The sequence below is a fragment of the Bufo bufo genome, chromosome 6, assembly GCF_905171765.1.
Source record: "Bufo bufo chromosome 6, aBufBuf1.1, whole genome shotgun sequence".
Lineage (NCBI taxonomy): Eukaryota > Metazoa > Chordata > Amphibia > Anura > Bufonidae > Bufo > Bufo bufo.
The window spans coordinates 395391627-395417979 of NC_053394.1; positions in this window are offsets into that span (position 1 = coordinate 395391627).

Sequence of the window (26353 nt, forward strand, 5' to 3'; positions counted from 1 at the left end):
GGCAGAGCATCACGAGGGATGAAACCCAGCGTTCCAGACTTCAGGCTGTAATTGACTGCAAAGGATTTGCAACCAAGTATTAAAAAGTGAAAGTTTTATGATTAATATTATGTCCGATTACTTTTGGTCCCTTAACAAGTGGGAGGCACATATGCAAACTGTTGTAATTCCTACACCGTTCACCTGATTTGGATGTAAATACCCTCAAATTAAAGCTGACAGTCTTCAGTTAAAGCACATCTTGTTCGTTTAATTTCAAATCCATTGTGGTGGTGTATAGAGCCAAAAAAATTAGAATTGTGTCAATGTCCCAATATTTATGGACCTGACTGTACATCTGATATTCTTTTTGTTACTTTGTAATAGGCTAAGTGCAAATACTAAAAATAAAGGCCTTGAATGTCGACATTTGTAATATTTACTATTACTTGATTCTTTTACACTTTAGACTTTTTAGTGTTCGCTCAATGCGTCCCAACTGAGGTGTTGTGACTCGAGTTGAGGGATCACCTGGAAAAAAATTGTTGGTTGGTGTGTCCTCTACTGTGAGGCACAGGCTTATGTGCTACTTGCAGGCTTTCGGTGTACCTCTGTTTATTTTGTGCATGCGTCTCTTCATGTCTTATGATATACGGAATGACGATCCACTATATAAAATTTTACAGAGCGACTGGAACTCTTCCTATGTCTGCTGTGCCCGATATTTACTGTTATTTATATTACACTTATTCGGTATTGCAGCACAGGCCTATTCATGTGAATGGGGCTGAGCTGTACCTAGGCCTTGTGACCAATGCATGTGCCATCACATGGCATAGAAAGAGACCTTACCGCTCACAGAGTGCTGCAGCCTCTTTATACAGCTGATCGTGGGCATGCAGACGATTCGGAACCCCACTGATATCATACTCGTGACCTACTGTGAGGAAAGACCAGGGGCGGACTGACCATTTGGGCCCTCGGGCATGAACCGAGGGCCCGCGGCCACTAGGGGGCCTCGTGAGACTCAGAGGCTCCTCCTGCAGTGTCTACTAACTGTACTGTACTACTCACGAGTCAGGAGTCACTTCACTAATACTATTAAAGTAGCACAGCACTAGCAGGCAGGCCTGGCCGGACGGCAGCGTAAGCGGTAACTTCACTCACTTCGTCGCACACGCCTGCTCCGCCTGCTTCCTTAATAAAGTGGGAGGAGCAGGCGCGTCACGGACGTTACGCTGCCGTCCGTGCCGGCCTGCTGCTACTCACACCCTACTCCCCCCCTTCTCCTGTCACCCCACTACTAACCCTGCTCCCACCTCCTCCTGTCACCCCACTAGTAACCCTGCTCCCTCCCCCATTAGTGACCCTGTGTATTCCTGTACGCAAAGCTGGCTGGAGTGTGGTGAGGCCTAGCTGTGTGTCTGTCCCTGTGTGTGTCACCATCACCATGCCCACAGTGTTCCTATGTCTTGACGCAGCTGCATAAGGATGTTCTGTGCGGGGCAAGAAGAAGAAGATGGAAGAGGAGGCAGTGCCGCCAGCATGGAGTTGTATATTGTCCTGATGAAGGGGGCTCTCCGCCCCTGAAACGCGTCGACTGTAAATAAAAAGTATTGTGTTATCAATACTTACCTGTTTCCGACTCCTGCTGACAGCGCCACTCTAAAGGTTCAGATTCTTTCTTCTTCTGCAATGGAGCATGGAGTCCATGGGAGAGACACAGGGAGGCACACTTAGGACGTAGGTAACACTACCACATGATCTACACTAGTGTTATCTGTGGTTTTACATAAGACTGCAGGTAACAGTACCACATTATCAGGACTAGTGTTATGTGTTTTTACAAACCGGATTCCAAAAAAGTTGAGACACTATACAAATCGTGAATAAAAACTGAATGCAATGATGTGGAGGTGCCAACTTCTAATATTTTATTCAAAATAGAACATAAATCACGGAACAAAAGTTTAAACTGAGAAAATGTACAATTTTAAGGGAAAAATATGTTGAATCAGAATTTCATGGTGTCAACAAATCCCCAAAAAGTTGGGACAAGGCCATTTTCACCACTGTGTGGCATCTCCCCTTCTTCTTACAACACTCAACAGACGTCTGGGGGACCGAGGAGACCAGTTTCTCAAGTTTAGAAATAGGAATGCTCTACCTTCTTGTCTAATACAGGCCTCTAACTATTCAACTCGTCTGGGGCCTTCTTGTTTCACCTTCCTCATTATGATGCGCCAAATGTTCTCTATAGGTGAAAGATCTGGACTGCAGACTGCCATTTCAGTACCCGGATCCTTCTCCTACGCAGCCATGATGTTGTGATTGATTGCAGAATGTGGTCTGGCATTATCTTTGTTGAAAAATGCAGGGTCTTCCCTGAAAGAGATGACGTCTGGATGGGAGCATATGTTGTTCTAGAACCTGAATATATTTTTCTGCATTGATGGGTGCCTTTCCAGACATGCAAACTGCCCATGCCACACGCACTCATGCAACCCCATACCATCAGAGGATGCAGGCTTCTGAACTGAGCGTTGATAACAACTTGGGTTGTCCTTGTCCTCTTGGTCCGGATGACATGGCGTCCCAGATTTCCAAAAAGAACTTTGAATCGTGACTCGTCTGACCACAGAACAGTCTTCCATTTTGCCACACTCCATTTTAAATGATCCCTGGCCCAGTGAAAACGCCTGAGCTTGTGGATCTTGCTTAGAAATGGCTTCTTCTTTGCACTGTAGAGTTTCAGCTGGCAACGGCGGATGGCATGGTGGATTGTGTTCACTGACAATGGTTTCTGGAAGTATTCCTGAGCCCATTCTGTGATTTCCTTTACAGTAGCTTTCCTGTTTGTGGTGCAGTGTCGTTTAAAGGCCCGGAGATCACGGGCATCCAGTATGGTTTTACGGCCTTGACCCTTACGCACAGAGATTGTTCCAGATTCTCTGAATCTTCGGATGATGTTATGCACAGTTGATGATGATACATGCAAAGTCTTTGCAATTTTTCGCTGGGTAACACCTTTCTGATATTGCTCCACTATCTTTCTGCGCAACATTGTGGGAATAGTTGATCCTCTACCCATCTTGGCTTCTGAGACACACTGCCACTCTGAGAAGCTCTTTTTATACCCAATCAGTTGCCAATTGACCTAATTAGTGTTAATTGGTCTTCCAGCTCTTCGTTATGCTCAAATTTACTTTTTCCAGCCTCTTATTGCTACTTGTCCCAACTTTTTGGGGATTTGTTGACACCGTGAAAATTGGAATCAACGTATTTTCCTTTAAAATGATACATTTACTCGGATTAAACGTTTGATCTGTCATCTACGTTCTATTACAAATAAAATATTGACATTTGCCATCTCCACATCATTGCATTCAGTTTTATTCACAATTTGTTTTAGTGTCCCAACTCTTTTGGAATCCGTTTGTACATAGAACTGCAGTAACACTACCACATGATCTGAACTAGTATTATCTGTGGTTTTACATAGGACTGTAGGTAACACTACTACATTTTCTGTACTCATATAGCCATCACTGTGTTATCTGTGTTGTTACATAGGACTGCAGGGGACATCTACTATATTATCTCTACTCAGAGAATTATCACTGCATAAGGGGGCCCACTGAGACTTTATCGCCCAAGGGCCCACATGAGCCTGGAATCAGCGCGGTGTGATATGTGGGTGGGGTTGTGTGTGGGTGTGGCTTGAGGTTGGCCGGGGACACATGGGCCCCATAATCTCCTATTGCCCGGGGCCCCATGAATTGTCAGTCCGCCCCTGGGATAGACCATCAGTATCAAAATCCAGGATAACCCTTAAATTCCTGCAAAAAACATAGGATCAAAATACTCCTACACCCGCCAATTAATTCCTCAGAGGACGTGGTTTTCAAAATTAATTTCTAAAGAAAAAAAGATGTATGGTACTTTATCATTTTTAAAAATGTAAATGTTTTTTTTTTCTAACGTGTGGCTACAATAAAGTAAGCAAATATATAACATTTTCTAAATCTTTATCAAGAATATATTTCAATTACATTTTTAACAAATATAAGCAATTTATATTGGCATAATAAAGTCTAATATATGAGAAAAACATTGTCAGAATTACTTGGATGAGCAATACCATTAGAGTTTGGTTATTATCTGCTAAAGTGACAGCTTCCAGGAATTGTGTACAGATCCTTGCAATATGGGGCCATGCATTATCATGCTGCAACATGAGGCGATGGTCGTGGATGAATGGCACAACAATGGGCCTCAGGATCTCGTCACGGTATCTCTGTGCATTCAAAATGCCATCAATAAAATGCACCTGTGTTCGTTGTCCATAACATATGCCTGCCCATACCATAACCCCACCTCCACTATGGGCCACTCGATCCACAATGTTGACGTCAGCAAACTGCTCACCCACACAACGCCACACACGCTGTCTGCCATCTGCCCTGAACTGTAAAAACTGGGACTCATCCGTGAACAGAACACCTCTCCAACGTGCCAGATGCCATCGAATGTGAGCATTTGCCCACTCAAGTCGGTTACGAGAGCGAACTGCAGTCATGTCCAGACCCCGATGAGGACGATGAGCATGCAGATGGAGCTCCCTGAGACTGATTCTTGATAGTTTGTGCAGAAATTCTTTGGTTATGCAAACTGATTGTTGCTGCAGCTGTCCGGGTGGCTGGTCTCTGATGATCATGGAGGGAACATGCTGGATGTGGAGGTTCTGGGCTGTGTGTGGTTACACGTGGTCTGTGGTTGTGAGGCCGGTTGGATGTACTGCCAAATTCTCTAAAAACCCTTTGGAGACGGCTTATTGTAGAGAAATGAACATTCATTGCACGGGCAACAGCTCTGGTAGACATTCCTGCAGTCAGCATGCCAATTGCACGCTCCCTGAAACGTTGCAAAATCTGTGGCATTGTGCTGTGATCAAACTGCACATTTCAGAGTGGTCTTTTATTGTGGGCAGTCTAATTGTGCAATATTCATGCTGTCTAATCAGCACCTTGTTTATTTATCTCGGCAAAGGAGAAGTGCTCACTAACACAGATTTAGACAGATTTGTGAACAATATTTGAGAGTAATGGGTCTTTTGTGTATGTAGAAAATGTTTCAGATCTTGGAGTTCAGCTCATGCAAAATGGGAGCAAAACCGAAAGTGTTGCATTTATATTTTTGTTCAGTGTAGAATGGTCCCATACATTAGTAATTAGGACAAATAATTAACACGATAAATCCATGATAGTACTTAAAACACTTGATCTCTAAGCTTCAGAAAATAAGTTTGTGATACGTCATGATCGTCTGTAACAGTGTCAATTGTGATAAGACAAGAAAGGTAATACAATCGAGAATGAAAGTCCATGACATGATCTTATGTGTCAGTAGTAGGTTAAAAAATCAACACAATAAACATATGGTCGGGAACAGTTATTAACTGTTAATTTAGTAACTTTCCTTTAAAGGAACCTGTCACCTCCCAAAACCATCCCAAGCCCGCCAGCAGTGTGTTTCAGTTTGGGGGAGAACACAATTGCCAGATTCAGGGCATAAAAGGCATCTACCACCTCATCTGTAAAGTAGAAGGGACTAGAAGACAAACAATCATAAAGAGGCTGCATCAAACTTGCTTATCCAATGTTTGCAATAAGGAACAAGGTCCAAAAATGTCCTCAGTGCACTCATGTTTCTGGGCAAACAGGTGAGATGTTTCAACCCCAGGAAGGTACAGTAATGCAGAAAAACTGAAGTTTTATTTTTGACACTTTTCAGCCATGATCAGTTAAAAAAGGACAGGAGTGACATGGCTGCAGTATACATACTGGGCGAGTTCTGGGCTCCTTGCACCACTCAGGTATACTGTTTACACTCATGTGTGAAGGCAAACAAATACCAACTGTCTGAATGTAGTGGTGCTGAAAAGAAAACATTTGTCAAATCAATCACAGTGGAGAACGCTCGTTGAGGAAGCAGCACGCGAAACGCGCCTCAGGGAATGGACTGGTGGTGCCTGCTCGTGGAGGAATATTTTTTCCTGGTCAGTATAATGCTCAATATGACCTACCAAGTGTGGGTCAAGTACCCTCATTTAATGTTGTGAGTTATCAAAACAATACCCATGTATTCAGCTTGTTGTACCTTTTGTTCGATATTTATAGTCTGTGTTTGGAATTATATGGTATTGATGTATCTATCTGTGCTACTTTGTGTAGTGGTGTGAATCATAATCACTGCTATACCCATTGTGGCGTAATCTGTTCAAAACGCTGCTTATTTCTGCAATTTAGCTGATTTGGCAGGGGTATGACTCCCACTCACTGCCACTCTTTTATCACATTGGATGTATATAGCATGGGCAGTAATTAGGCACTCTGCCTAGCTGTAGCCATTACACTCTACAATATCATCTTATGCCTTAAATGGAGCAATATATTTACTGACCATGATATATTTGCATTAGCACTTTATATATACAATTCTATCTGCAATCATGGACCACCAGTCATTTGTGTTTTAACATTTTAATTGTTGTGTATTGTCAATCATGTGTAGCGATTAATTGTAATGATATACTAATAAATATGGATTTTTGATGAATATGGTGTTGATTTAATCATTTAGATGGAGACACGTATATTTTCTGTAGGTTTTGTAGTTAAGTGATATACATGTCGGTGGTATAATAGTCTGTCTACATTCTTTAATAATTCTGCAGTATCTTATCTCAAGGTTAGCATTTTTCAGCAACATCATATGAAAGACAGAAAAAACTGAATCTGTCCGGGCTTAAAGATAATCTCCATCACAATCTCCAACTTTTGCGGTTCTAGCAAATATGCAGTAGGGGGGCTTCACTTGACTTTACTTGATAAACAGAAACATAGAAGTTAAGACATTTCATCTGAATAAAACAATTAAACAATACTATGGGTCATAACTAATCATAGATCTATGTGTATCCTTCACTTATTGACTCGAGTGAGTACTCCTTGTGGTGCTACTTGTGCTACTGGATTTATGTGTATTGTTTTTGTGCACAGTAGCCGTATCAGGAAAAATACCAGTAACTAAGATGGCTGCCGGCAGGAAGTTCCCTAGAGTCAAGATGGCCGCCGGGCCAGCCGGAAGTTACAGGAGTTAGGATGGAACCAGGCCTGAAATTTGGATAGTTAAGATGACCACCAGAGCAGTGTGAGTGGGACTCATCAGACTCCTCCCTCCTCCCATTGCAAGCATGGCTACATGCTGGAGGGTAACTGGTGAGTTGTTTGTGAGTCGGCCTTATGCTCCTGTAATTTGCCCACTGGCTCCTGGTATCGCCCATACGGCTCAGGTAGTGAGAGTGTAGGGTCCCGGGCTACTTGAGAAACCTTGTCGTGGTGGTCCCGGGCTTAGACATGTTCTACACCGTAGGACATGTTGACTAATCTCTCAATTTTAAAATCAGTTTGAGGATTTAGTGAGACTGCAGAGTGCACCTGTGGTTTGTTATTGCTTTGTTATGATTGTTATATTAATTATCACATCCGCACTTGTTTACGCTGTGTAGGATGTCTATTGTGGTACTTGTGGTTCGCCGCGGGCATCCTCCATTGTATGCATATTGCTGGGGATTGCCATTAGCAACGGCCACAAGTGCAGATTTGCTCCCCCTATATATATGCACAACTGCATGTGGGTTTGAGCACCTCCTGCTAATGCCAACCTGTCTTCTTAGTTTGTATATATAGATTCCTGGAGGTGTATAAACTCCTAATTTACATGTGCCTGTTTTCCATCTACAGTCACATTTAGGTGCACCTGTGAGGGCCTGGGACATATCAGCAAGTCTTGAGTGGGACTCACAGACTCCTCCCTCCTCCCATTGCAAGCATGGCCACATGCTGGAGGTTACTGGGAGTGTGTTTGTGAGTCAGCCTTATGCTCCTGTAATTTGCCCACTGCTCCTGGTACGCCCATAAGGCTCAGGTAGGAGAGTGTAGGGTCCCGGGCTACTTGAGAAACCTTGTCCGTGTGTCCGGGCTTAGACATGTTCTACAACCGTAGGACAGTTGACTAATCTCTCAATTTTAAAATCAGTTTGAGGATTTGAGCGACTGCAGAGTGCACCTGTGTTTGTTATTGTTTGTTATATTGTTATATTATTATCACATCCGCACTTGTGTACCTTGTGTAGGATGTCTATTGTGTACTTGTGGTTCGCCGCGGGGCATCCTCCATTGTATCATATTGCTGGGGATTGCCATTAGCAACGGGCCACAAGTGCAGGATTTGCTCCCCTATATATATACTCAACTGCATGTGGGTTTGAGCACCTCCTGCAATGCCAACCTGTCTTCTTAGTTTGTTAAATATAGGATTCACTGGAGGGTATAAACTCCTATTTAAATGTGCCTGTTTTCCATCTACAGGTCACATTTAGGTGCACCTGTGAGGCCTGGGACATATCAGCAAGTCTTGAGTGGGACTCACAGACTTTTCCCTCCCCCATTGCAAGCATGGCCACATGCTGGAGGTACTGGTGAGTTGTTTGTGAGTCGGGCCTTATGCTCCTGTAAATTTGCCCACTGGCTCCTGGTATTGCCCATTACGGCTCAGGTATGGGAGAGTGTAGGGTTCCCGGACTACTTGAGAAACCTTGTCGTGGTGTCCGGGCTTAGACATGTTCTACACCGTAGGACATGTTGACTAATCTCTCAATTTTAAAATCAGTTTGAGGATTTAGTGAGACTGCAGAGTGCACCTGTGTTGTTATTGTTTTGTTATGCAGTTGAGACATAGGGAGTGCCATCTTGTGTGATAACCGGATACAAAGAGGTGGGCCTAGATCGTGGTTTTGTCACTGACGTACTTAACAGGTCCGTCCCTCTGGACTGGAGGGGGCTGGTGATATGGTGAGGGATGTGTCTCTGTGCTGATTTCTTTTATTTTCAACTTAATCCTTACTTCGTAGAACTGTCTTTTCTCACTGTAAACTTGGCTGCGTGACCTTCCTCTACTATTATTATTATTTATTATTAAAGCGCCATTCATTCCATAGCGCTGTACATATGAGAAGAGGTATACATACATAATACAGACAATTGCACTAATCATAAACAAGACGAGTTACAAACTGGTACAGAAGGAGAGAGGGCCCTGCCCGTGAGGGCTTACAATCTACAAGGTATGGGAGAAGGACACAGTAGGTGTAGGGGAAGTTGGTCATGGCGGTATGGAGGCAGCAGGGTCACTGGTTGTAGGCTTGTCTGAAGAGGTGGGTTTTCAGGTTTATTTTGAAGGATTCCACTGTAGGTGAGAGTCTGATATGTTGGGGTAGCGAGTTCCAGAGTATGGGGGATGCACGGGAGAAATCTTGGAGGCGATTGTGGGAAGAGGCGATAAGAGGAGAGGAGAGAAGGAGGTCTTGTGAGGATCGGAGAATGCGTGTGGGGGTGTATCGGGAAAGTAGCTCAGAGATTTAGGGAGGGGACAGGTTATGGACGGCCTTGTATGTATTTGTTAGTACTTTAAAGTGAATTAGCTGGGCAATGGGGAGCCAGTGAAGGGATTAGCAGAGGGGAGAGGCAGAGGAGTAATAGGGTGAGAGGTGGATTAGTCGGGCAGCAGAGTTGAGGATAGATTGGAGGGGTGCGAGAGTGCTAGATGGAAGGCCACAGAGGAGAGTGTTGCAGTAGTCTAGGCGGGCGATGATGAGGGCATGTACAAGCATTTTCTCAGATTCAAAGTTAAGGAAAGCACGGATGCGGGAGATGTTTTTGAGTTGGAGGCGGCAGGTGGTGGAAAGTGCTTGGATGTGCGGTCTGAAGGAGAGGGCAGAATCCAAGGTCACTCCAAGGCAGCGGACTTGGTTTACCGGGGAGAGTGTGCAGCCATTGATCGTGATAGATAGGTCTGTTGGGGGGGTTGAGCAAGATGGGGGAAAGAGGATGAATTCGTTTTATCCATGTTAATTGTTAAGAAAGTGCGAGAGGAGAAGAAGGATGATATAGAAGATAGACATTGTGGGATTCTGCATAGTAATGGTGGTGATGTCCTGGACCAGAGAGGTAGATTTGTGAGTCGTCAGCGAAGGAGAGGATACTGAAAGCCATGGGACTCTATGGACTGTCCCAGGCCAAAAGTGTAGATAGAGAAGAGCTGGGGTCCTAGGACAGAGCCTTGTGGGACACCAACAGAGAGGGAATGAGACGAGGAGGTGGTACGGGAGTGGAGGAGACGCTAAACGTCCGGTCTGTGATGGTATGATGTGGTCCAGGAAAGGGGCCAGGTCAGTGATGCCAAGATATGAGAGAAGTTTGCAACAGAAGGGAGTGGTAAAACAGTGTCGAAGGCAGAGGACAGGTCAAGAGAAGGAGGACAGAGTATTGTTTCTTGTTTTGGCTGTCAGTAGTCATTGGTGACTTTGGTGAGGGCAGTCTCAGTCGAATGGTGGGGGGTCGGAAGCCAGATTGTAAGCGGGTCAAAGAGGGAGCAGGATGAAAGGTGAGAGGACAGCTCAGAATGACATGTTGTTCAAGTAGCTTTGAGGTATACGGGAAGCAGTGATATGGAGCGATAACTGGAACAAAGAAAGATGGGTCAAGTGAAGGCTTTTTGAGGATGGGTGTAATGGTAGCATGTTTAAAAAAAGCAGAGGGGAAGACACCATAGGTTAGTGATAGGGTTGAAAGAGATGAGTTAGGGCTGGGATAAACACTGTGGTGAGGTTAGGGATGAGGTGGATGGGATTGGGGTCAAGTGCACAGGTGGTGAGATGTGATCTGGAGAGTACAGTGTAGAGTTTTTCTTCTGTAATTGGTGGAGAAGCGGGTTTTGGGAGAAGAGGACCGAGCAGTTGTGTAGAGTGTCTGTGGGGACTGTGTAGTGAGAGCTTTCTCTGATGTTTGACTATCTTTTTGTTTGAAATATTTGCAAAGTCCTCAGCTGTGAAGAGAGGAGAGGGTGGGGGAGCTGGGGGGGCGGAGAAGGGAGTTAAAAGTTCTAAAAAGTTGATTAGGGCTGTGGCCAGGAAGATATGAGAGATGAGAAGTAGGTCCTGTTTTGCATCAGCGAGTGAGGATTTGAACTTGAGGAGGGATTGCTTGTATGCGGTGAAATGATCTTTTGAATGGGATTTCTTCCATCGCCGCTCAGCAGCCTGGAAGCTTGTCTGAGTTTGTTGGTTCAGGTTGGTGTGCCAGGGTTGTCTGTTAATTTATTCGGGTTTTGTTGTGTGTGAGGGGGGCAACAGTGTCAGAGCTGTACTTATAGTGGTGTTATATAGGGTGGTAGCAGCATCTGGGTCTTGGAGGGAACAGATGGTAGAGAGTGGGAGAAGAGAGTCAGAAAGCAAGCGAAAGTCTAGATGTTATAGTTCCTGCGGCGGTGTGGTGCTAGTGGTGTGGACAAGTGGACAGCAGAAGAGACTAATGAAGAGAAGGTGAGTAGGGTGTGGTCGGATAGGGGGGAGAGGCGAATTAGAAAGGTTAAATAGGTGAGCAGAGGCGGGTAAAGATAAGATCCAGAGTGTGACCATCTCTGTGGGTGGGAGCTGAAGACCACTGTGATAGGCCAAAGGAGGAAGAGAGCGATAGGAGTTTTAGAGGCGGCTGAGTGGCAGGTCTCAATAGGGATGTTGAAGTCACCCCATGGATGATAGTGGGGATGTCGGCAGAAAGAAATTGTAGTAGCCAGGTGTTAAAGTGGTCAAGAAAGATTTTGGCTGGGCCTGGGGGGCGGTAAATGACGGCTACTTGGAGGTTGGAGGGAGAGTAGATGCGAACAGAGTGTACTTCAAATGAGGTGAGCGTAATGGAGGTTGGCAGTGGATTGGGCTGTAGGAGCAGGTGTCTGATAGGGGAGGACCAACTCCTCCACCATGTTTGCAGCCGGGGCGGGGGGTGTGAGTGAATTTAAATCCACTAGATGAGAGTGCAGCAGGGGAGGAGGTGTCAGAGGATGTCAGCCATGTTTCTGTGAGACCCAGAAAGGAAAGGTTTTGAGAGATGAAAAGTTCGTGAATGTACGACAGTTTTCTAGTTGGCAACACACAAGGTCAAATTCCCGGTCCACACAGACATAACATTCAATGTCGAACAGACATATAGAACACTTTCCTCATACTGTTACACATCACAAGTATTTGAACTTATTAACGAATAACATACAAATATCATACATACAGTACATGCTCCATTCTTCACAAACATTGCCTTTTGATTATCTCTTCGCATTGGCAGACAGTGTTCTCGCTACTCGCTATCACACGTTCCAATGTCATGATGTCACTCCCCCCGTGCACTACGGCCCCCTGTCTCTCCCTCTATCCTCAGGCCATATTCACTGGGCAACAGAGACCACGCATGGTGCGGGGGCACACAGATACACAGACAGACAAGACACAATACTTCCTCAGCGCTGCAGCCTGCGCTACATCATCACTCAACTTTCCATAATGCCTTCTCCATTTAAAATCACATCCTGTAATCTTCAACTTCTTCACATCCATGATCCTTTATAACATACACACAATGTGTCTTTCTGAAATCTTCCCAGACTAGATTCCTCGTAGCTTCCTCCCTAAATCAGGGTGCCACCGTACTAGTACTCCTAGGGTTAAGATCCCATGGATTTACTCACTCACTTCACACACACAACCAAGCACATAAGCATGGCACCTTCTCCTTCACGCTCCCAAGCAGAGCTCACCCCTGCAGTATATACACTCTGGCTCCCAGCGACTGGGCCGCCAGCCGGGACTAATCCACCTGCCGCCTCCTAAGGGGAGATCACTTAAGATGCCCCAGTCCCAGGTCCAGCAGATATTTAACCGTAGTCCTCCTGGGCTACGTCCATCTGCCACCTCCTAAGGGGAGATCTGTGAAGATGCCCCAGTCCAGGTCCAGCAGTGAAGGGGGCCCGACACAAACCACACAGAAGCAAAACACAAAACACAACCACAGAAGAGCAAACTCAAAGGATTCTATGAACTCAGATTTTACATCAACCGAAGTTGCTACTACGTACGTAACCTCAACAGCAGAACAGATTACCACAGCACAGTGGAGCAGCAAGAGGCAGGTGAGATAACCAAAATACATACAGAGAACTAATAAAAGCATGACTGCCAACATTTCACATGCAAACAATAGAACTGAGAAATGGGGATCATTCTAAATTAAAGTGGTATTATACCTACTATAAAAAAAAAAATTAGTGTTATGTACCCATCTGTGGAAGCCACCTTGACGCTTGGTAGATGGGGCCCGACACACGTTTGATCAAAAATGTGCGCAAAGAACTTCTTCTATTTTTTCATTTATAGTTGGTATAATACCACTTTAATTTAGAATGACCCCCTTTCTCAGCTCTATTGTTTTCATGTGAAATGTTGTGCAGCCATGCTTTTATTAGTCCTCTGTAGGCTTGCTTTTATGCACCTTGACCATGAATGTGCTAGTCTAAATTTTCTTGTAGAAAAGTATATACAGACATCGATAATCACGTCAAAGATCCCCCGAGGAAAGAAACTGCGTATAATTTCTGAAATGTGTAGTCTAGAGATTTGCATAGGTGCCAACTGTACTGAATTTGCAGGGACTTTACCTTGTTGTCAGAGACAGTCCTTGCAAATTCAGGCTTTCTCTGGCAGAAAATGGGGCAGATGGTAACGATAACCCGGCCCATAAGCTGTTCCATCTGGACAGAGTTAGGCATTCCTAGGGGCAAATTTATCAATGTCCCGATTTTTACAAACCCAAACTTTGGTAAGTGTGGATTTATGTCCGATCACAGACACTAGACCTCTTAACCAGTGATGTCACTGTTACTATATGGGAAATGCCAGTGCCTAGGGCACATTCACATTAGAACAGAGAACACAATTATCACCAATGCTTTCTGAATACTAATTTTGTTGGTACTACAACCAGCGGATTAACGTCCTCTCTAGAAGCACAGATGGTACACCTAAGATAGAAATGTTGGATTGCTGCAAAATTTGGCAGATAGATATGTGAAAGATTATACAGATGTAGTAGAATTAACACATATGCTTCATGAGACGTGTTATCTAAACTAAGTGCGTTAAGCAAACACCTTCAATTGCTTTTCATTGGCTTTTGTTTCAAGATAATGCGATGAGTTGAGACATTTGAGTTAAGAGTTTGTGTGTTAACCCTGCTACATCTGTAGGTGTGGTCTGATTAGACAATGAGTCTTGCCAGAGGAGGGCATAAAAGTGCTTCCCGTGCCGCACTATAAAAGGTTCTCAGAGGCTACTTTTGGGTAGTGTACTTCTTAGTGAGGTATTGATAACTGCTAGTCATGCCTCTATGATGCACCAAGTGACAGACTTTCAGAGGGGCACATAATTGGACTAAAAAAAGCAGGACAGTTGTTTTGAAAAATTGCCTGCAATCTAGGCTGGTCTGTCCTAGCTGTTAGAAGGTGTTTGAAGCAGAGGCTACATGCTCATGACCTATTGTGTTGATATTGAAATTAACTCACTGAAAAATGGGTGGAAATGCTCCAAACTCAAACACTGTGGGGTGTCTATAACTGGGGGAGCTATTCCTCCTCATGCGGTCCGCAGATAACGGCAATCCCCAGCAAAAAATGCGTACAACCACATGCACAAGGACATCTTACACAAAATGATACATTGTGCAGATGAAAAAATATATAAATACAAAAATCACTGCAAAAAATGCTCCAAAATACGCAACTGACAATACTAGCTAATTCCTCAGGCCGATTTTAAAAGCTGAGAACTTTACCAATATCTTACAGTCAGGAACATATCGGAGCCCCTCATGCACCACATCACGGTGTCTCAGCAAACATGGGGTCCTACAGTGCTAGAAACCAACTCACAGCCAGGCTCTCACATGCCTCCATAGTGGTATCACCAATGCACTGTGAGGTAGAATAAAGCTGTGAGCCGCACCCACAACAGACCATGTGACACAGAAGCTACCGGGTGCAAAAGAACGTTACCAACAAAATGAAGTGGCACATTCCATATACATAAAGAAAAAAACTCACTAAAAAAAGTGCCCAAACGGGTGAAATGCTCCAAACCCCAAACACTGTAGCGTGTCTATAACCGGGGGAGCAATTCCTCCGCATGCGCTCCGCAGATGACGGCAATCCCCAGCAAAAAATGCGTACAATGGAGGATGCCGGGGTGGACCACATATACCACAAGGACATCTTACACAAAATGATACATTGTGCAGATGAAAAAATATATAAATACAAAAATCACTGCAAAAAATGCACCAAAATGATACGCAACAATACTAGCTAATTCCTCAAGCTGATGTTTAAAACTGAGAACTTTGCCAATATCTTCCAGTCAGGAACATATCAGAGCCCCTCATGCACCACATCACGGTGTCTCAGCAAGCATGGGGTACCATTGAAAGTATTAGTAAGATATTGGCAAAGTTCTCAGCATTTAACATCGTCTTGCGGAATTAGCTAGTATTGTCAGTTGTGTATCATTTTGGTGCATTTTTTGCAGTGATTTTTGATATTGAAATCACACACTGTTCTGGTCAGAGTGTACCTATTGTGAGGGGTATCTTTCTTTCAGGGGATCATCCTCACAGATACGGATTCAGGACACCAGGTTTCAGGTCAAAACAGTGCATTTATTGTGGCACACCAGCACAAGCAAACAGCCATGAGGCCTGACACTGCCTCACACTATGTGGAGATTTCCAAGATTACTATATTGTGATAAATCATTTTATAAATATTTAAAAGAATATGATCAACAACATATACATATAGGTGATTGTATGCTGATATGAGAAACAATGAAAGTATTAGTGAGGGGTAAAAAAATGTCATACATAAACTGTTTAACAAGAAAAAACTTATTAGAACTTATCAATATAAATAAAACATATACTACATATGTTAATAGAAGAAAACCAACCCAACAATGGGGTTAAATGTCAGGAAGCGGCGCCCGGGGATAATAGTAAGTGCAGTGAGATCCCCGGGCGCCGCTCTATATGTCAGCATACTTAGTTCACATTGTTTTTACAAGTGAAAGGTCCTCTTTAAATATTATGCTCATGGTAATACATCTGGGAAACTATTGTCGAGAATTAAAATTCTAATGTGACATCCAGTAATTTGCATAATTCTCTCCAAAAACAAGAAGTGAATTGTATACCTATTAGAAACAATGTGGAGAGGAAATCCATCTAATCTGAAGATATGGAGCAAGAACAGTTTAGCTAGGGTAGACCAGGTAGAGGTACAAATTGCATCATTATTTTAGAGAAACGGTCAGGTGCCACCAAGATGACTATGCTACCTTTAGAGGGTGGAAGATCAGTAATAAAGTTCATTCCAATATGTTGCCAAGGGACTTCGGGCAGAGAAATAAGGAGACTGGCTGGTTTTAATGGGGTAATCCAACAGTAGAAATAACCCCCCACAATGCCCAGGCCCCTCCTAAGACAATATTTACCTGGTCCCCGGCACCTGCATCCCCCCGGATCCCCGCATGGCCACGGCAGCAGCAGAGGCCGTGCGGCGATTCGGAGGGACGTGGATTCCGGGTAAATATTGTTTAGGTAAGCAGTGGCGTTGCAAGGGGGGTGCGGACCGCACCGGGTGACACCATTGATGGGGTGACACCAGCAGTGCCGGCATTTACGAGTCATTTGTATTGCCGTCCTCAGGAGAGGGAAAGATGTGTCTGGGATTCGAACCCACGCCTTTCTGTCAGCAATGCGATGCAGCCTCTTCCTGTGTCCCGCCCTGTATGTCCATATTTGGAGTCAGTGCTTGTGTATTCTAATTTAGCCTGTATTTTAGAAAAGTTTCTGCTGGGATTCGAACCCACGACCTTCTGTATCAGAGGCAAAGCACTTACCCACACAGCCATAAGATGTGCCTTGCTACTGACTGAAAAAATATGAGACTTCTACTGTTATAGCTGGCTAAGTGTACATCTATACACATGACAGCTGCCCCAACACACCCAGCACTGCTATATCTCTATATGACAGCTGTCCCAGCACACTCAGCTCTGCTATATCTCTATATATGATAGCTGCCCCAGCACACCCATCTCTGCTACATCTAATACACATGACAGCTGCACCAGCACACTCAGCTCTACTATATCTCTATATATCTATCTACTGTATAGCAATACTTAGAGATATATAGATGTAGCAGAGCTGGGTGTGCTGGTGCAGCTGTCATGTGTATTAGATGTAGCAGAGCTGGGTGTGCTGGGGCAGCTATCATATATAGAGATATAGCAGAGCTGGGTGTGCTGGGGCAGCTATCATATATAGAGATATAGCAGAGCTGAGTGTGCTGGGACAACTGTCATATAGAGATATACAGTGCTGGGTGTGTTGGGGAAGCTGTCATGTGTATAGATGTACACTTAGCCAGCTATTACAGTAGAAGTCGAATCCCAGTAGAAACTACAGGCTAAATTAGAATACAGAAGCACTGACTCCATATATGGACATACAGGACACAGGTAGAGGCTGCATCGCATCACTGACATGGAGGTAAGTATAAGTGTTTTTTTTTTTTTTAATACCCGACTGTTACTGCCATGGGGGGAGCGGGAGGCACTTGATACTGGCACATGGGGAGGGGGGTTGGCACCTGATACTGGCACATGGGGGGGGGGGTTGGCACCTGATACTGGAACTTTTTGGGGGGGAGGAGAGAGGCACTTGATACTGGCACTTTTGGGGGGGAGGAGATGGCACTATGATACTGGGACATAGGGGTGGAGGAGAGAGGCACTTGATAATGGCACGTGGGGGGGGGGGGGTTGGCACTTGATACTGGTACATGGGTGGGTTTGGCACTATGATACTGGCACATGGAGGGGGAGAGGCACTATGATACTGGGACATGGGGGGGAGAGAGGCACTTGATACTGGCACTTTTTTGGGGGGGGGGGAGATGGCACTATGATACTGGGACATGGGGGGAAGAAAGAGGCACTTGATACTGGCACATGGGGGGGGTTTGGCACTATGATACTGGCACATGGGGGTGGGAAGGAGAGAGGCACTTGATACTGGCACATTGGGGGGGTAGATGGCACTATGATACTGGGACATGTGGGGGGGGGGGGAGAGAGGGCACTTGATACTGGCACATGATGGGGGGGGCATCTATGGGGGATACTTACTGGCACTTTATTGGGGGGCATTATGGGGGACACTAGGCCGGCAGCCTATCAGAGGCCGGACACTGAGGGCATCTACTGGGGCACTATATATGGGACATTTTATACTGGTACATTATGGGGGGGCACTAGCAGGAAGGGGGGAGAGGAGCACTATGGGGGAATTTACTGGGGGCACTATTAGGGGTATTTTATACTGACACATTATGGGGGCACTATGGGGACATTAGCTCAACTAAGAGAGGAGCAGTCAGAGAAGAAAAGTTATGAATAATATCAGAGCCGTCTTTAATGCGGGGCAAAAGGGGCAGCTGCCCCGGGCCCAGTTGCTCCTGGTGGGCCCAAGGCAGCTGCCTCTTGAGCCCCGCTGGCCACTGGAGAAGCTTTTTGATGGGTCCATACTTTATTACCTAAGTAGCAGGACACGTAGGGCATACATGGGGATGTCCCTGCACTTACTATTATTTCTGGGCGCCGCTCCGTTGCGCCACTGTGGCCCCCGTTACATTCTCCGGCGCTGTATGCTAAGTAACAGCATCGGAACACCAGGGAGGAGACATTAGCTTTTCTCTGTGGGTGTTCCTTCTCCCTTCTTCCGTCACAGCCAGGGAGAAAAAAAAACTCACCTTCTCCCTGTTACGCTCTGCGCTGCGATTGGACAGCGCTACAGCCAGGGAGAAGGAACGCCCACTAGAGAAGCTGATGTCTCCTCCCTGGTGTTCCGATGCTGTTACTTAGCATACAGCGCGGGAGAATGTAGCGGGGGCCACAGCGCCACTGCTACTTAGTTAATAAAGTATGGACCCATGAATGTGGCAGCGGCACTTGTGTTCTCCCTCTTGCCCAGGGTCCAATCAATATTAAAGACGGCCCTGAATAAACTGTCAGTAATAATTAGCAAAACCAATGAATTTCCGGATAGCTTTTAGTTCATGCCGGAGCAAATTGGGCCATTTAAGTATAGCAGTAACTTTTTCAGGATCCATTTGAAGCCCATGATCCGATATAATGTAGCCCAAGAAAGGTAAAGAAGATTTAAAAAAATATATATACTTTTCAAATTTTGCATATAAAAGGTTCTCCCTGAGACTACATAACACCGGATGAACATGTTTGCGGTGAGAAGGAAGATCGTTGGAAAGGATGAGGATGTCATCAAGGTATACGACCATGCATGTATATAAAGGGCTTCTGTCACCCCACTAAAGTCATAAATTTTTTTTGGGCTACTTATAATCCCTATACTGCGATATATCAATACATAATGTTATTAATCATTTTGGTTCAGTAGTTAATTAAAAAAACGGACTTTTATCATATGCAAACTACCTGTCTACCAGCAAGTAGGGCGGCTACTTGCTGGTAGCAGCCGCATCCTCCCTTTCATAAAGACGCCCCCTCCTCATGTTGATTGACAGGGCCAGCGAACGCGCTCGTTCTCTGCTGGCCCTGTCTGCATTCAAAATCTGGCGCCTTCGCCGTGCCTGTCTTCAGAGGACGCTCGCTCCGGACCCATTCATTTCTATGGGGCTGTGCACATGAGCAGTGATTTTCACGCAGTAATTTTAACGCAGGCCCCATAGAAATTAATAGTGTTGCGTGATGCGGTGCGATTTTCACGCACGGTTGCTAGGTGATGATCGGGATCCGATCATTATTATTATTATTATTATGGTTATAAGGGAAAATAATAGCATTCTGAATACAGAATGGTAAGTAAAATAGGGTTGGAGGGGTTAAAAAAATAAAAATAAAATTTAACTCACCTTAATCCACTTGTTCGCGCAGCCGGCATCTATTCTGTTTTGTTCTGTGAGGAATAGTACCTTTGATGACGTCACTACGTTCATCACATGGTCCGTCACATGATCCATCACTATGGATGTGACTGACCATGTGATGAGCGTAGTGACGTCATCAAAGGTCCTTTTCCTACTATGCATTCTGTATTCAGAATGCTATTATTTTCCCTTATAACCATGTTATAAGGGAAAATAGTACAATCTACACAACCTTGAACCCAAACCTGAAAACACATTGCACCCGCGCGATAAAAACTGAACAACGGAACGCAATCCCAGTCAAAACTGACTGCAATTGCATACCTACTCGCGAGGGTTTGCCGCAATGCACCTGGACGCATCCGGACCTAATCCGGACATGCTGTGTGAAAGAGGCCTAAGTGGTGGACCATCCTCGTGCACTAAAAATTAATCGTTGCGAGGACGGTCGCAAGTCGCAAATGTATGCACGATGAATACGGAACAATAGTCCAAATTTATCTTAAACACGGACAACCATGTACTTCGTTTTAAGGTTTCAGAAGGTTAAGGTTTTAGAAGGTTAAGGTTTTAGAAGAATACTTTCACACTTGCGGCAGAGGATTCCGGCAGGCAGTTCCGTTGCCGGAACTGTCTGTCGGATCCGGCAATCCGGACACAAACTGATGGCATTTGTCAGATGGATCCGGATGCGGATCCGTCTAAAAAATGCATTAAAATACCGGATCCATCTCTCCGGTGTCATCCGGAAAAACGGATCTGGTATTAATTTTTTGGGCATTTTTAAAGGTCCATTTTGTCAGAAGACTTAATGCCGGATCCGGCACTAATACACTTCAATGTAAATTAATGCCGGCAAGTGTTCAGTATTTTTGGCCGGAGAGAAAACTGCGGCATTTTGCACTATTTTCTTCGTCCAAAAAACGTAAGAGAGACTGAACTGAAGACATCCTGATGCATACTGAACGGAATTCTCTCCTTACAGAATGCATTAGGATAAAACTGATCAAAAACGCTAGTGTGAAAGTAGCCTAAGCAGTTTAACTACATAGTCCAACACAACAATGTTGTCCAGAAGGAATGCCCGCTTTAGGCTACATTCACACGACTGTATGTGTTTTGCGGTCCGCAAATTGTGAATCCACCAAAAAAAGGATGACGTCCGTATGGCATCCATTTATTTTTTGCGAATCCATTGTAACAATGCCTATCCTTGTCCGCAAAACGGACAAGAATAGGACATGTTCTATTTTTTTTTGCGGGGCTACGCAACGGACATACGGATGCAGATAGCACACGGTGGCCGCAATACAGCCACGGGCGCATAACGGCCGTGTATAAGAGGCCTAACAAAAAAGTTAAAAACAATAGCAGCAAAAACACCACTCCCAACAAACGCTTCCACTGAAAAAGGTGAGCCACGTTCTCGCAGCGACTCCATATAACGTATCGTGATAGAAAAACAGTTTTCTGGATTCAGAACTACCTTAGAAGATGCCTCACAAGCAAGCCAGTACACCACGACTTACTATGGCTCGTCCACGTCAAAGAGATCTGCTAACAGGTGGGGCTCCCTCCTGAAACAATGCCACTGAAAATGAGAACGAGCATCAGCAACATCTTTCAAAACCCCAGGAACGTGACGGGCTCTAAACAATATATTAGATGATAAACAAGAAAGAACCAATTGCCGTAACGATGCAAGTAGAGGCAACAAACTGGATGACAAGCTCTTTATAGCCCGCACTGTACTCTCATTGTCAGACCAAAAGAGAATCTATTTCTTACAGATCATTGGACCCCAAATCAACAGTGCAGCAACTATGGGAAACTATTCCAGAAGAGTCAGGTCCTTGGGTAAACCAGCGGAAATCCACGTATCCAGCCAAGAACCGGCTACCAACTGTGAACTGAAAACTACACTAAAACCAATTACCCCTGATGCATCTGTAAACAATGGCAAATCTTAACTCCCTATCTCTGACTCCAGCATACATGACACTCCATCAGATTAGCACTGGAAGAAGGCAAAAGGTGGAATCGATATCCGACCTAACCACCAAAGCACCCCGGAACACTTTAGAAACCATCCGAACTGCCACATTGAAAGACACATAGGAAGTCGCCACTTCAACCCTCGGGATTCCATTGTTCACCAAATCCCTGGGCAGATACGAAAGGGGTTTATTAGGACTGGCGTTTTTGACATCAGTCCTAATAAACCCCTAAATTGGCGGTGGATCCACCGAAGTTATAAAGAGGCGCCGGCCTCTTCATAGCTTCAGCGTCTCCTACACCAGTTCTAAATGTAAGACAGCTTCCGAGCTGTCTTACATTTAGACCTTTTCTATGCCTGAAACAGGTGTACAAAATGGTAAATGAGACAGGCCTACCGGTCCGTTCCCTTCCCCGGACACAGTTTTGGACCTGGTGCGAGGGGGAAGTCTCCTGAAATATGCCTAATTTATTTCAGATTAATAAATGACTCTCTATGCCTCTTATTTCTAAACGATCGGCAGCGTTAGATGAAGCTCGGAGCCGCCGTCCTCTCAGCCGCTCTACGTTACTACTCGCTGCTCTTCCCACATAACCTGCTTTACCGCTGTCACTGAGGACAACCTTCCCGCCTTCTCTCCATCCCCCGTCACACTTATCACCGCTTTCCCTCTCCGAGCCGGTCCTGCCCTCAATTTGTTGGACATTTCGAAGTTCTCCCGCATCACCAGATGTGTTTTTTCTAATCTCCGAAGACTAAAATCTCATCTTTGACATTCAACCAATGACACAAGACTGACGCAAGGTGGTTGTTCTGCCATCCAAACACATAGACAGGGAGAATGAGATGACAGGCAGCTAAACTCTTTCCTAACAATGCACCAAGGTAGACGCTGGTGTCCATTGCAGCTTTTATGGAAAGGATCAGTATAAAACTACAACAAGAGAATAACACGGCTCACTATGAGGCAAATCTATACATATCACAGTATAAATGACACAGCAACAAGCATATGGAACATACAAACATACTGCAATACATATGGGGATGAATAACATACAGGCCATGAGTAGGGGATGAAGGTAAGATGGCTGACTAGCCATGAGGAAAGCTGAGGAAACACATAGTAGTAACATGGGAACAGCTAAAGGCTCAGCAATACAGAGATAACCCTGAGTGGGATGATGAGACTGCGGCATGGCTGAGGATACACAGCAGGATGAGACACAGACAGCATGTCCAGCTTCCAACAAGACAAGATGGCTACTGCTAGAAGAAGGGGCAGCTGGGAAACTAAGGTGGCTGAAAAGGCCAAAGCTCAGTAGGAGCTAATGACCTAATACAGGCTGCAATGTCAGAGTGTGACAGTAGATGGCGATGTTTGCAAAGTAATTAAAGGGGCTATCCAACCCCTATAATGACCCCCCAATACTTTGGCCCCTCAAATACATTATACTTACCCCGCTCCCCGGCAACTGTGTCTTTCCTGATCCCCGCGTCACCGACGATGCTATGGAGGCTCGTCCCTGTCGCGGCCTGCTATTGACTGCTTCCCCTGTTGCCTGATGTTTTGATCCGAGATGTAGCAGAAGTCGTGTGGGGATCAGGAGCAACAGGGGTGCCGGGGAGCGGGGTATGAATAATCTATATGAGGGGCCCGGGCATTGGGGGGGGGGGGGGGGTCATTATAGAGGTAGGTTAACCCCTTTGCAATGCATTACAAAAAGGAACATGAAAATGCAGCAATAAGGCCTCATTCACACTTTCAGTGTTCGGTCAGTGATTTTGAGCCAAAACCTGCGGCGGCTCTATACACAGAAGAGGTGCAGATCTCTCCCTTCTACCTGATCTGTGCGGAGGCTTCATGCCTGGTTTCTGCTCACAAATCACTGACCGAACACTGACGTGCGAATGAGGCATAAGACAGATATTACTGCTTGTGAAGGCATAACAGCGGTGATATTAAGGGGGGAGCGACTGTCCCATGAAGAGAACTTATCTCCTATCCACTGATTGTGGGGGTCCATCCGCTGGGGGCCCCTGACAGTCATGAGAACAGGTCCTGTGTTTTCCCCATTGGAATGGAGCAGCAGACAAGCTCAAATCAACTACAAAGAAAATCCCCAGCGATGAGACACAGTGCGGCCATTTATAACACTAGGAAATAACAGAAGAGAATACATTTTACTTTACCCCCCCCCCCCCCCCCCTGAGGAAATCCTACATCTGCCCCGACAGAAGATATCGGTGACATCATTTCTAATAACTGATATGGAGAAAAGGGACAGAGTTACCCCTAAACATCTCCTGAGCGCACACAGAGCCCCGATACCAGCAGATTACATTGCCGGCTCTGCTACATGGACATGACAAAGGCTCCATTCACACATCCGCAAAATGTGTCCGCATCCTTTCCGCAATTTTGCTGAAAGGGTGCAGACCCATTCATTCTCTATGGGGACGGAATGTGCTGTCCGCATCCACATTTGCGGATCCGCACTTCCGCATCCGTGCTTCCGTTTCCGCAAAAAAATAGAACATGTCCTATTCTTGTCCGCAATTGCGGACAAGAACAGGCATATTCTATTATGTCGGCAATGTGCGGTCCGCAAAATGCGGAACACACATTGCCGCTTTCCGTGTTTTGCGGATCCGTGTCTCCGCAAAACACATTGCGGACGTGTGAATGGAGCCAAAGTCTTAGTTTATAAGGCAGAAGAAAGACATCTGTCCATCCATTTGAGCCTGTTATCCTGCAGGTTGATCTAGAGCAAGCATGTCAAACTCAAAGGCTAACATGGGCCAAAAAAACAAAATTTAAGTTTATGTGGGCCGCATCAAAAAAAAAATAAAAAAATCGTACATTTTCATAGAACAACATTGTTGTTTCATGACTGCTGACCCCCAACATCCCGTTGCCCAATAACACAAGTGAGACCTAGGTTTGTTGGGTAAGGGTAACGGCCACAGCTTTATTTATTTTAAACATCAAATGCCAGCAAACATATCACCCTGTCAGCTGTTGGAATGTTTCCCCAACAGACAGCTCTACCATTAATAATAAAAGAGTCCGGAGCAACCTGCTCTCAGTAGGCTTCGACTCCCCAAGCCGCCTCTGCACCTTTTACCACTGCACTGTGCTGGCCAGGACGCCCACACTTCTTCTGAAAGACCCTTTGGTCTCAACCTCATCAGTCTGGTCCTTCCTTCCTTGGCAGTCCAGGGAGGTACAAGAACAACATAAAAAAACAAGAACAACAACAACAAGAAAATTAATGTTTTCTTCCAGACACTTGGCACCTCTTCTCTGCCACTAGCTTTCCTACTTCGGGGGAAATCTTGTTTGCAGTGATCACTTTCAAAACTGACCCAAGGTGAATGTCTGTAATTCTGGTTCTGACAGGAGACTTATTTCCTTTCATAAGTGAAAACAGCTGCTCGCATCGATAAGTACTTCCAAACATGGAAATAATTTCATATGCAAGTTTTCCAGTATTTTCAAACCTGGCTGGCAAATATTTGTAAAATTCAGGCACCCCAACTTCACTGAATTTTGCCTTCAAATCTGAATCGCACTGGATCTCGATTACTTCCATTTGCATATGATTAGGTACTGATTCTATGTTTATTGAAAAAAATCGAAGAAAACAGACAAAACTTGTCTTCCAAAGATTTAAAATCTACAAACCTTGTTTCAAATTCATTTCTAAGACTTAACATTTTTTCTGTGTATTTTTGATATGATGCAGTTTCACCTGAACTTAATTTGTTAATGTTGCATGTTGGAAAGTGCGTTAAATCTTCATTTTTCAACTGCTTTTCCCAAAGAACTAGCTTACATTTGAATGCTTTAACTTGGTCACACATGTTCGTAATGATCTGATCTTTTCCTTGCAGTTTTAAATTTAAATCGTATAAGTGTTTTGTTATATCAACCATAAAGGATAAATCTTGCAACCATACTGGATCAGAAAACAAGCTTGTGTCTTGATTTTTAGTGATCAAAAACTGACATATTTCTTCTTTCAAGTCTCAGAATTGTTTAAGAACCTTGGAGCAGGATAGCCAACGTACCTCGGTATAGTAGGACAAACCGGAATATTCGCTTTCTATTTCACTTAAGAAAGCAGAGAACTGTCGCTGATTTAAGCCTCGAGATCTTATGAAATTGATCATTTTTTTTTATAGATGTCAACACATTTTCCATGTTTATTACCTTTGTGCATAATACTTCTTGATGTATAATGCAATGTGTATGATGAAGCTTGGATCCTTCATTAATTTCACTTTGCTTCTTTCGTAGTAATGACACAAAACCGTTGGTTTTTCCAGTCATTGAAGGAGCTCCATCTGTAGCTACAGAAGTTAATTTTGACAGAGGTAGATTGTATTTTTGCAGAACTTCAT